The sequence below is a fragment of the Arachis hypogaea genome, chromosome 16, assembly GCF_003086295.3.
Source record: "Arachis hypogaea cultivar Tifrunner chromosome 16, arahy.Tifrunner.gnm2.J5K5, whole genome shotgun sequence".
NCBI lineage: Eukaryota > Viridiplantae > Streptophyta > Magnoliopsida > Fabales > Fabaceae > Arachis > Arachis hypogaea.
This window is the reverse complement of record NC_092051.1, coordinates 76,739,095-76,749,436: the sequence shown is the minus strand read 5'-3', so window position 1 is coordinate 76,749,436 and position 10,342 is coordinate 76,739,095. Positions and strand designations below refer to the sequence as shown.

Here is a 10,342-nt window from a genome sequence, read left to right as displayed (position 1 = left end):
ATTAATTTTTGCAAATTCTTCCCCTCTTCTCACATCCTTCTATTTAAGGGACTAAGACTCCTCCTCAAGGTACAATTCGAACTCCCTCCTTCTTTATATGTTCGAAATCTCTTCCATCTACCTCCTTCTTCTATTCTTCTTTTCCTCTGACACCTCAAGAAATCTCTATACTGTGACATAGAGGATTCCCTACTTTCTTGTTCTCTTCTCTTTCATATGAGCAGGAACAAAGATAAAGGCATACTTGTTCAAGCTGATCCTAAACCTGAAAGGACCTTGAAGAGAAAGCTAAGAGAAGCTAAAGAACAATTCTCTCTAGAGGGCCTAACAGAGCTCATCAAAGAAGAAGAAACCATGGCAGCCGAAAACAACAATGCCAACAATGCAAGGAAGGTGCTTTGTGACTTTATTGCACCTACTCCTGATTTCTATGCGAGAAGCATCTCTATCCCTACCATTGGAGCAAACAACTTTGAGCTTAAGCCTCAATTAGTTTCTCTAATGCAACAGAATTGCAAGTTTCATGGACTTCCATTGGAAGATCCTCATCAGTTCTTAGCTGAGTTCTTGCAAATCTGTGACACTGTCAAGACCAATGGGGTTGACCCTGAAGTCTACAGACTTATGCTCTTTTCTTTTGCTGTAAGAGACAAAGCTAGGACATGGTTGGATTCACAACCTAAGGAAAGCCTGAACTCTTGGGAAAAGCTAGTCAATGCCTTCTTGGCAAAGTTCTTTCCACCTCAAAAATTGAGTAAGCTTAGAGTGGAAGTCCAAACCTTTAGACAGAAGGATGGTGAATCCCTCTATGAAGCCTGGGAGAGATACAAGCAATTGATCAGAAGGTGCCCTTCTGACATGCTTTAAGAATGGAGCATCATAGGAATCTTCTATGATGGTCTATCTGAACTATCCAAGATGTCATTAGATAGCTCTACTGGAGGATCTCTTTATCTGAAGAAGACGCCTGCAGAAGCTCAAGAACTCATTGAAATGGTTGCAAATAACCAATTCATGTACACTTCTGAAAGGAATCCTGTGAATAATGGGATAGCTCAGAAGAAAGGAGTTCTTGAGATTGATACTCTGAATGCCATATTGGCTCAGAATAAAATATTAACCCAACAAGTTAATATGATTTCTCAGAGTCTGTCTGGAATGCAAGCAGCAACAGGCAGTACTAAGGAAGCTTCCTCTGAAGAAGAAGCTTATGATCCTGAGAACCTAGCAATGGAAGAGGTGAATTACATGGGAGAACCCTATGGAAACACCTATAATCCTTCATGGAGAAATCATCCAAATCTCTCATGGAAGGATCAACAGAGACCTCAACAAGGTTTCAACAACAACAATAGTGGAAGAAACAGGTTTAACAATGGCAAGCCTTTTCCATCACCTTCTCAGCAACAGACAGAGAATTCTAAGCAAGACCCCTCTGACTTAACAACCATTGCCTCTGATCTAATCAAAACCACTCAAAGTTTCATGACAGAAACAAGGTCCTCCATTAGAAATTTGGAGGCACAATTGTGTCAGCTGAGTAAGAAAATTACTGAACTCCCTCCTAGCACTCTCCCAAGAAATACAGAACAGAATCCAAAAAGAGAGTGCAAGGCCATAACCACATCTCACATGGCCGAACATGGAAAGGAGGAAGAGGCAGTGATTCCCACTGAGGAAGACCTCATTGGACGCCCACTGACCTCCATGGAGTTCCCTAATGAGGAACCATGGGAATCTAAGGCTCATTCTGAGACCATAGAGATTCCATTGAATTTACTTCTGCCTTTCCTAAGCTCTGATGAGTATTCTTCCTCTGAAGAGGATGAAGATGTCACTGAAGAGCAAGTTGCTAAGTACCTTGGAGCAATCATGAAGCTAAATGCCAAGTTATTTGGTAATGAGACATGGGAGGATGAACCTCCATTGCTCATCAAAGAACTGGATGACTTGACTAGGCAGAGATTACCTCAAAAGAGACAGGACCCTGAAAAGTTCTCAATCCCTTGTACCATAGGCACCATGACCTTTGAGAAGGCTCTGTGTGACCTAGGGTCAAGCATAAACCTTATGCCTCTCTCTGTAATGGAGAAGCTAGGGATCATTGAGGTACAAGCTGCAAGAATCTCACTGGAGATAGCAGACAATTCAAAGAAATAGGCTTATCGACTTGTAGAAGATGTCTTGGTAAAGGTTGAAGACCATTACATCCCTGCTGATTTCATAATCCTAGAAACTGGGAAGTGTATGGATGAATCCATCATCCTTCGTAGACCCTTCCTAGCCACAGCAAAGGCTGTGATTGATGTTGACAGAGGAGAATTGATCATTCAAGTGAATGAAGACTCCCCTGTGTTTAAAGCTCAAGGATATCCCTCTGTCACCATGGAGAGGAAGCAAGAAGAGCTTCTCTCAATACAGAGTCAAACAGAGCCCCCACAGTCAAACTCTAAGTTTGGTGTTAGGAGGCCACAACCAAACTTTAAGTTTGGTGTTGAACCCCCACATTCAAACTCTAAGTTTGGTGTTGGGAGGTTCCAACATTGCTCTGAACATCTGTAAGGCTCCATGAGAGCCACTGTCAAGCTATTGACATTAAAGAAGCGCTTGTTGGGAGGCAACCCAATCTTTACTTATCTATGTTAAATTTCTATTTTCTATTGTTATTTTATATTTTTTGTAGGTTGATGATCATGTGAAGTCACAAAAATAATTGAAAAAGCAAAAACAAAGTGAAAAAGAGAATGAAAAAATAGAACACCCTGGAGGAGATAGTTACTGGCGTTTAAACGCCAGTAAAGGTAGCAGAATGGGCGTTAAACGCCCAGTCTGGCACCATTCTGGGCGTTTAACACTAGAAATGGGCACCAAACTAACGTTTAACGCCAGGAATGGGCAAGAAGCTGGCGTTAAACGCCAGAAATGGGCAGCAGCCTGGCGTTTAACGCCAGGATTGGCAGAAAGGGGCGTTTTGCACGCCACTTGGTGCAGGGATAAGATATCCTTGACACCTCAGGATCTATGGACCCCACAGGATCCCCACCTACCCCACCACTCTCTCTCTTCTTCACCCATTCACCAATCACCTCAATACCTCTTCCCCAAAAACTCCTCACCTATTAAATCCCACCATTCTCTTCACCACTCACATCCATCCTTCATAAAACCCCACCTACCTCACCATTCAAATTCAAACCACTTTCCCTCCCAAACCCACCCTCTATAGCCGAACCATACACACCCCTCTCACCCCTATATAAATCCATCTTCCCTCCTTCATTTTCACATAACCTAAACACCACTTCTACCCCTTGGCCGAAATACAAAGCCCACTCTATCTCCTCTATTTCTTCTTCTTCTACTCTCTTCTTTCTTCTTTTGCTCGAGGACGAGCAACCTTCTAAGTTTGGTGTGGTAAAAGCTAAAGCTTTTTGTTTTTCCATAACCATTTATGGCACCAAAGGCCAGAGAAACCTCTAGTAAGAGGAAAGGGAAGGCAAAAGCTTCCACCTCCGAGTCATGGGAGATGGAGAGATTCCTCTCAATGGTGCATCAAGACCACTTCTATGAAGTTCTGGCCAAGAAGAAGGTGATCCTCGAGGTCCCTTTTAAGCTCAAAAAGGGCAAATATCCGGAGATCCGACATGATATCCGAAGAAGAGGTTGGGAAGTTCTCACCAACCCTATTCAACAAGTCGGAATCTTAATGGTTCAAGAATTCTATGCCAATGCATGGATCACCAAGAACCATGACCAAAGTGTGAACCCGGACCCTAAGAATTGGCTTACAATGGTCTGATGGAAATACTTAGATTTTAGTCCGGAAAATGTAAGGTTGGCATTCAACTTGCCCATGATGCAAGGAGATGCACACCCATACACTAGAAGGGTCAACTTTGATCAAAGGTTGGAGCAAGTCCTCATAGACATTTGTGAAGAGGGCACCCAATGGAAGAGAGAGGGAAGCCGGTTCAACTAAGAAGGCATGACCTCAAGCCCATCACCAAGAAAAGGATGGAGAAAGTAAGAGAACCTCACCAAGAGCATGAGTAAATTCCTCATCATGAAATCCGTGAGATGCCTCAAGGGATGCATTTTCCTCCACAAAACTATTGGGAGCAAATCAACACCTCCCTAGGAGAATTAAGTTCCAACATGGGACAACTAAGGGTGGAGCACCAAGAGCATTCCATCCTCCTCCATAAAATTAGAGAAGATCAAAGAACCATGAGAGAGGAGCAACAAAGGCAAGGAAGAGAGATTGAGGAGCTCAAGCACTCCATAAGATCTTCAAGAGGAAGAACAAGCCGCCATCACTAAGGTGGACCCGTTCTTTAACTTCCTTGTTTCTTTATTTTCCTGTTTTTTGAAAATTATGCTTTATGTTTATCTATGTTTATGTCTTTATTACATGATCATTAGTGTCTATGCCTTAAAGCTATGAAAATGAATCCATCACCTTTCTTAAATGAAAAATGTTTTTAATTGAAAAAGAAAAAGAAGTGCATGAATTTCAAATTTTAAAACAGTTTAATTATTTTGATGTGGCGGCAATACTATTGTCTTTCTGAATGAATGCTTGATCAGTGCATATTTTTTAATTTGATTGTTTATGAATGTTAAAATTGTTGGCTCTTGAAAGAATGAAAGGAAAAGGAGAAATGTTATCCGATGATCTGAAAAATCATAAAATTGATTACTGAAGCAAGAAAAAGCAGTGAAAAGCTTGCAGAAAAAAAAAAAGAAAAAAGAAAAGCAAGCAGAAAAAGCCAATACCCCTTTAAACCAAAAGGCAAGGGTGATAAAAAGGATCCAAGGCTTTGAGCATCAGTGGATAGGAGGGCCCACAGGAATAAAATCCTGACCTAAGCGGCTAAACCAAGTGTCCCTAACCATGTGCTTGTGGCGTGAAAGTGTCAAGTGAAAACTTGAGACTGAGCGGTTAAAGTCGAGGTCCAAAGCAAAAAGAAGAGTGTGCTTAAGAACCCTGGACACCTCTAATTGGGGACTCTAGCAAAGCTGAGTCACAATCTGAAAAGGTTCACCCAGTTATGTGTCTGTGGCATTTATGTATCCAGTGGTAATACTGGAAAACAAAGTGCTTAGGGCCACGGCCAAGACTCATAAAGTAGTTGTGTTCGAGAATCAACATACTTAACTAGGAGAATCAATAACACTATTTGGATTCTGAGTTCCTATAGATGCCAATCATTCTGAACTTCAAGGGATAAAGTGAGATTCCAAAACTGTTCAGAAGCAAAAAGCTAAAAGCCCCGCTCATCTAATTAATACTGATCTTCATAGATGTTTTTGGAATTCATTGTATATTCTCTTCTTTTTATCCTATTTGATTTTCAGTTGCTTGGGAACAAGCAACAATTTAAGTTTGGTGTTGTGATGAGCGGATAATTTATACGCTTTTTGGCATTATTTTTAGTATGTTTTTTAGTATATTTTAATTAGTTTTTATTATATTTTTATTAGTTTTTATTTAAAAATCACTCTTTTGGACTTTACTATGAGTTTGTGTATTTTTCTATGATTTTAGGTATTTTCTGGCTGAAATTGAGGGACCTGAGCAAAAATCTGATTCAGAGGCTGAAAAAGGACTGCAGATGCTGTTGGATTCTGACCTCCCTGCACTCAAAGTGGATTTTCTGGAACTCCAGAAGCCCAATTGGTGCGCTCTCAATTGCGTTGGAAAGTAGACATCCTGGGCTTTCTAGCAATATATAATAGTCCATACTTTGCCCGAGATTTGATGGCCCAAACAGGCGTTCCAAGTTAGCTCAAGAATTCTAGCGTTTAACTCCAAAACTGGCACAAAAGTTAGAGTTAAACGCCCAAACTGGCACAAAAGCTGGCGTTTAACTCCAAGAAAAGTCTCTACACGAAAATGCTTCAATGCTCAGCCCAAGTACACACCAAATGGGCCCGAAAGAAGATTTATGCATTAATTACCTATTTCTGTAACCCTAGGCTACTAGTTTTCTATAAATAGGACCTTTTGCTATTGTATTTACGGACAGATCTTTTACTCAGACTTTGATAGACCTTTTCACATTTGGGGCTAGCCTCACGGCCATGCCTAGACCTTGTTCTTATGTATTCTCAACGGTGGAGTTTCTACACACCATAGATTAAGGTGTGGAGCTCTGCTGTTCTTCATGAATTAATACAAGTACTATTGTTTTTCTATTCAACTCAAGTCTATTTCTTCTCCAAGATATTCATTCTTTCTTCAACTTGATGAATGTGATGATCCGTGACACTCATCATCATTCTCACCTATGAACATGTGCCTGACAACCACCTCTGTTCTACTAGCAATGGCTTGAATGCGTATCTCTTGGGTTTCTAGTCTAAGATTGGAACCTTCGTGGTATAGGCTAGAATTATTGGCAGCCATTCCTGAGATCCGGAACGTCTAAACCTTGTCTGTGGTATTCTGAGTAGGATCTGGGAAGGGATGACCGTGACGAGCTTCAAACTCGCGATTGTGGGGCGTGTGACAGACGCAAAAGGATTAATGGATCCTATTCCGACATGATCGAGAACCGACAGCTGATTAGCCGATGTTGTGACAGAGCATCAGGACCATTTTCACTGAGAGGACGGGATGTAGCCATTGACAACGATGATGCCCAACATAAAGCTTGCCATGGAAAGGAGTATGAATGATTGGAAGAAGGCAATAGGAAAGCAGAGGTTCAAGGGGAACAAAGCATCTTCATACGCTTATCTGAAATCCACCAAAGAATTACATAAGTATCTCTATCATTATTTTATGTTTATTTTCATCACCTTAAACTCCATAACCATTTGAATCTTCCTGACTGAGATTTACAAGATGACCATAGCTTGCTTCAAGCCGACAATCTCCGTGGGATCGATCCTTACTCACGTAAGGTTTATTACTTGGATGACCCAGTGCACTTGCTGGTTAGTTGTGCGAAATTGTGACAAAGTGTGATTCATGTTTGAGAGCTCCAAGTCTTTGGCGTCATTTTTGATGATCACAATTTTGTGCACCAGTTGGGCCCAAAGTGCTTCAGAAATCGCTGGGGGCGATTTCACTTTAGTGGGCCACGGACAGCATCGGCTTGCACGCGTACATGGCGCGTGCGCGCCCCTGAACGCGAAGTAACATATGGCAAATTTTATATCATTTTGAAGCCCTGGATGTTAGCTTTCCAACGCAACTAGAACCGCCTCATTTGAACCTTTGTAGCTCAAGTTATGGTCATTTGAGTGCGAAGAGGTTAGGCTTGACAGCTTTACGGTTCCTTCATTTCTTCATGAGTTCTCCCACTTTGCATGCTTTTCTCCTCACTTCTTCCATCCAATACTTGCCTTATGAACCTGAAATCACTCAACAAATATATCAAGGCATCTAATAGACTTAAAGTGAGTTAAATTTAGATATTTTAAGGCCTAAGAAGCATTTTTTCACATTTAAGCACAAATCAAGGGAGAATTGCAAAACTATGCTAATTCATTGAATAAATGTGAGAAAAGGTGATAAAATATCCCAAATTAAGCACAAGATAAACCACAAAATTGGGGTTTATCAAATCTTCCCACACTTAAACCAAGCATGTCCTTATGCTAAGAATAAAGAAGGACAAGAAAAGGGTATGAACATTTATTCAATGCAAATAAACTATATAAACCTATCTACATGCATGCAACTAAATGCAAAATGATTCTACCTACTTGGTTAAAAGCAAATCAATCTCCAAGAACATATATAAGCAAGTAGGGCAAAGGTCATATGACGACTCACAAACTCTACCAATTCAAATATCAAAATGATGTACAAGTAGACTTGTAAGAAGAAAGCTCATGAAAACCGGGAACAAGGAATTGAGCGTCGAACCCTCACTGGAAGTGTTTGCACTCTAGTCGCTCGAGTGTATAGGTTTGTTTTTCATCTAACAATCAACAATTATTCAATGCATGCATACATTCATCATGAGGACTTATTCATAGGTTGTAATGGGGCTAGGGTCAAGGTAGGATGCATATGGTCAAGTGAGTTTGAAATTTGCATCTTTGATTAGCCTAAGATCTCACCAAACATATATAACAACCTATATAATTCTAATACAATACCTAGCTACCCATGATTCCCACTTTTTCACATAGTCATGCATTTTCTTTAATTCACATTCCATATGCATTGATTTTTATTGAACTTTACTCTCGGGAATTTTTGTCCCCTTTTTATTTCTTTTTCTCCTTTTTTATTTTTCTATATATATAAATTTTTTATTTTATATATATATATATATTTTTTTCTTTTTTATATATATATATATATATTTTTTTTTCTTTTTCTCTATAATTTATTTTCCTAAAGTATATACAAACGTATCAATGCATATGATTTTACATATAGTGCATGAATATGTACCCAATTCCCAATATTTGTAATAAAAATAAAAATTACACTTTTACCTCAACCAATGTCCTAAGTTTTCCATACCCAAATGATACACACCCTCACTAGCCTAAGCTAATCAAAGATCCAAATTAAGGACATTTATTATTTTTCACTTAGGGGTAGTGATGTGCTACAATTAAGAACAAGGGATTCAATAGGCTCAAATTTAGCTAACAATGGTTGATGAAAGGTAGGCTATTTGGGTAAGTGAGCTATATGAAATGATGGCCTCAATCATATAACTGCATGTATACATGGAATAATGGATATAAATAATCAAACAAATCAAAGATTACAATCATAGAAAGAGAACAATGCACACAAGAATGAAAATAAGTGGTTATAAGATGTAACCACACCATAAGGCTCAAAACTCACATGCTTGTGTTCTTAACTCAAAAGCCATGTTCCAAAATAAATTCTTCAAGCAGGTTGACACAAAATTATTTTTTTTCAAAGTTGTAGGGTTCCCTAAAAACAATTTATTTTTTGGAAAAAAAATCATCACCCTAACCAAGTAGTCCTAAAAAGTAAAATATATACTGGTGCACGAAATTGTGATGTCCAGGCTCGAACAATCCCTGGCAATATGAGCAACTTGGTACGCGTAATCGTGATTACACTTTAATGATGTAAAATTCATGGCTCTTTCTTTCCCTGGCAATGGCGCCAAGAACATGGTGCCAATACCATGGTTCACAACTTCGATACAACTAACCAGCAAGTGCACTGGGTCATCCAAGTAATACCTTACGTGAGTAAGGGTCGAATCCCACGGAGATTGTTGGTATGAAGCAAGCTATGGTCACCTTGTAAATCTCAGTCAGGCAGATATAAATTGATAATGGTATTTTCGAATATTAATTAATAAAATAGGGATAGAGGTACTTATGTAAATCATTGGTAGGAATTTCAGATAAGCGAATGGAGATGCTTTTCGTTCCTCTGAACCTCTGCTTTCCTGCTATCTTCATCCAATCAGTCTTACTCCTTTCCATGGCTGGCTTTATGTGATACATCACCACTGTCAATGGCTACTTTCGGTCATCTCTCGGGAAAATGATCTAATGCCCTATCACGGCACGGCTAATCGTCTGGAGGCATCACCTTGTAAATGGCTTCATCTTATCCTCTCAGTGAATAATATGCTCACGCACCCTGTCACGGCACGGCTATTCATCTGTCGGTTCTCGATCATGCTGGAATAGGATTTACTATCCTTTTGTGTCTGTCACTAACGCCCTGCAATCGCGAGTTTGGAGCTCGTCACAGTCATTCATTCATTGAATCCTACTCGGAATACCACAGACAAGGTTTAGACTTTTCGGATTCTCTTGAATGCCGCCATCATTCTAGCTTACGCCACGAAGATTCTGGTTAGGAGATCTAAGAGATATTCATTCTAGCTTATTTCATGTAGAACAGAAGTGTTTGTCAGGAACGCGTTCATAAAGGAGAAGGATGATGAGCGTCACACATAATCATCATCTTCATCACGTTCTTGGGTGCGAATGGATATCTTAGAAGCGAAATAAGATGAATTGAATAGAAAACAGTAGTACTTTGCATTAATCTTTGAGGAACAGCAGAGCTCCACACCTTAATCTATGGAGTGTAGAAACTCTACCGTATGAAAATACATAAGTGAATAGAGGGTAAGCATGGCCGAGTGGCCAGCCTCCCATGGAGGTCTAGAGATCTAAAAATGATCAAAAGATGCCTAATACAATAGTAAAAGGTCCTATTTATAATAAACTAGCTACTAGGGTTTACATGAGTAAGTAATTGATGCATAAATCCACTTCCTGGGCCCACTTGGTGTGTGTTTGGGCTGAGCTTGAGTGTTGTACGTGTAGAGGTCCTTCTTGGTGTTGAACGCCAGCTTTTGTGCCAGTT

General features: G+C 39.8%; 1 non-coding gene across 1 annotated transcript; it reads right to left on the bottom strand.

Annotated features, from left to right (window-relative positions):
- Window positions 1-756: 756 nt before the first annotated feature.
- Window positions 757-864, bottom strand: LOC112760160 (small nucleolar RNA R71). Its single transcript, XR_003180611.1, has one exon. It is a non-coding gene; the product is annotated as a small nucleolar RNA R71 (small nucleolar RNA).
- Window positions 865-10,342: the final 9,478 nt, after the last annotated feature.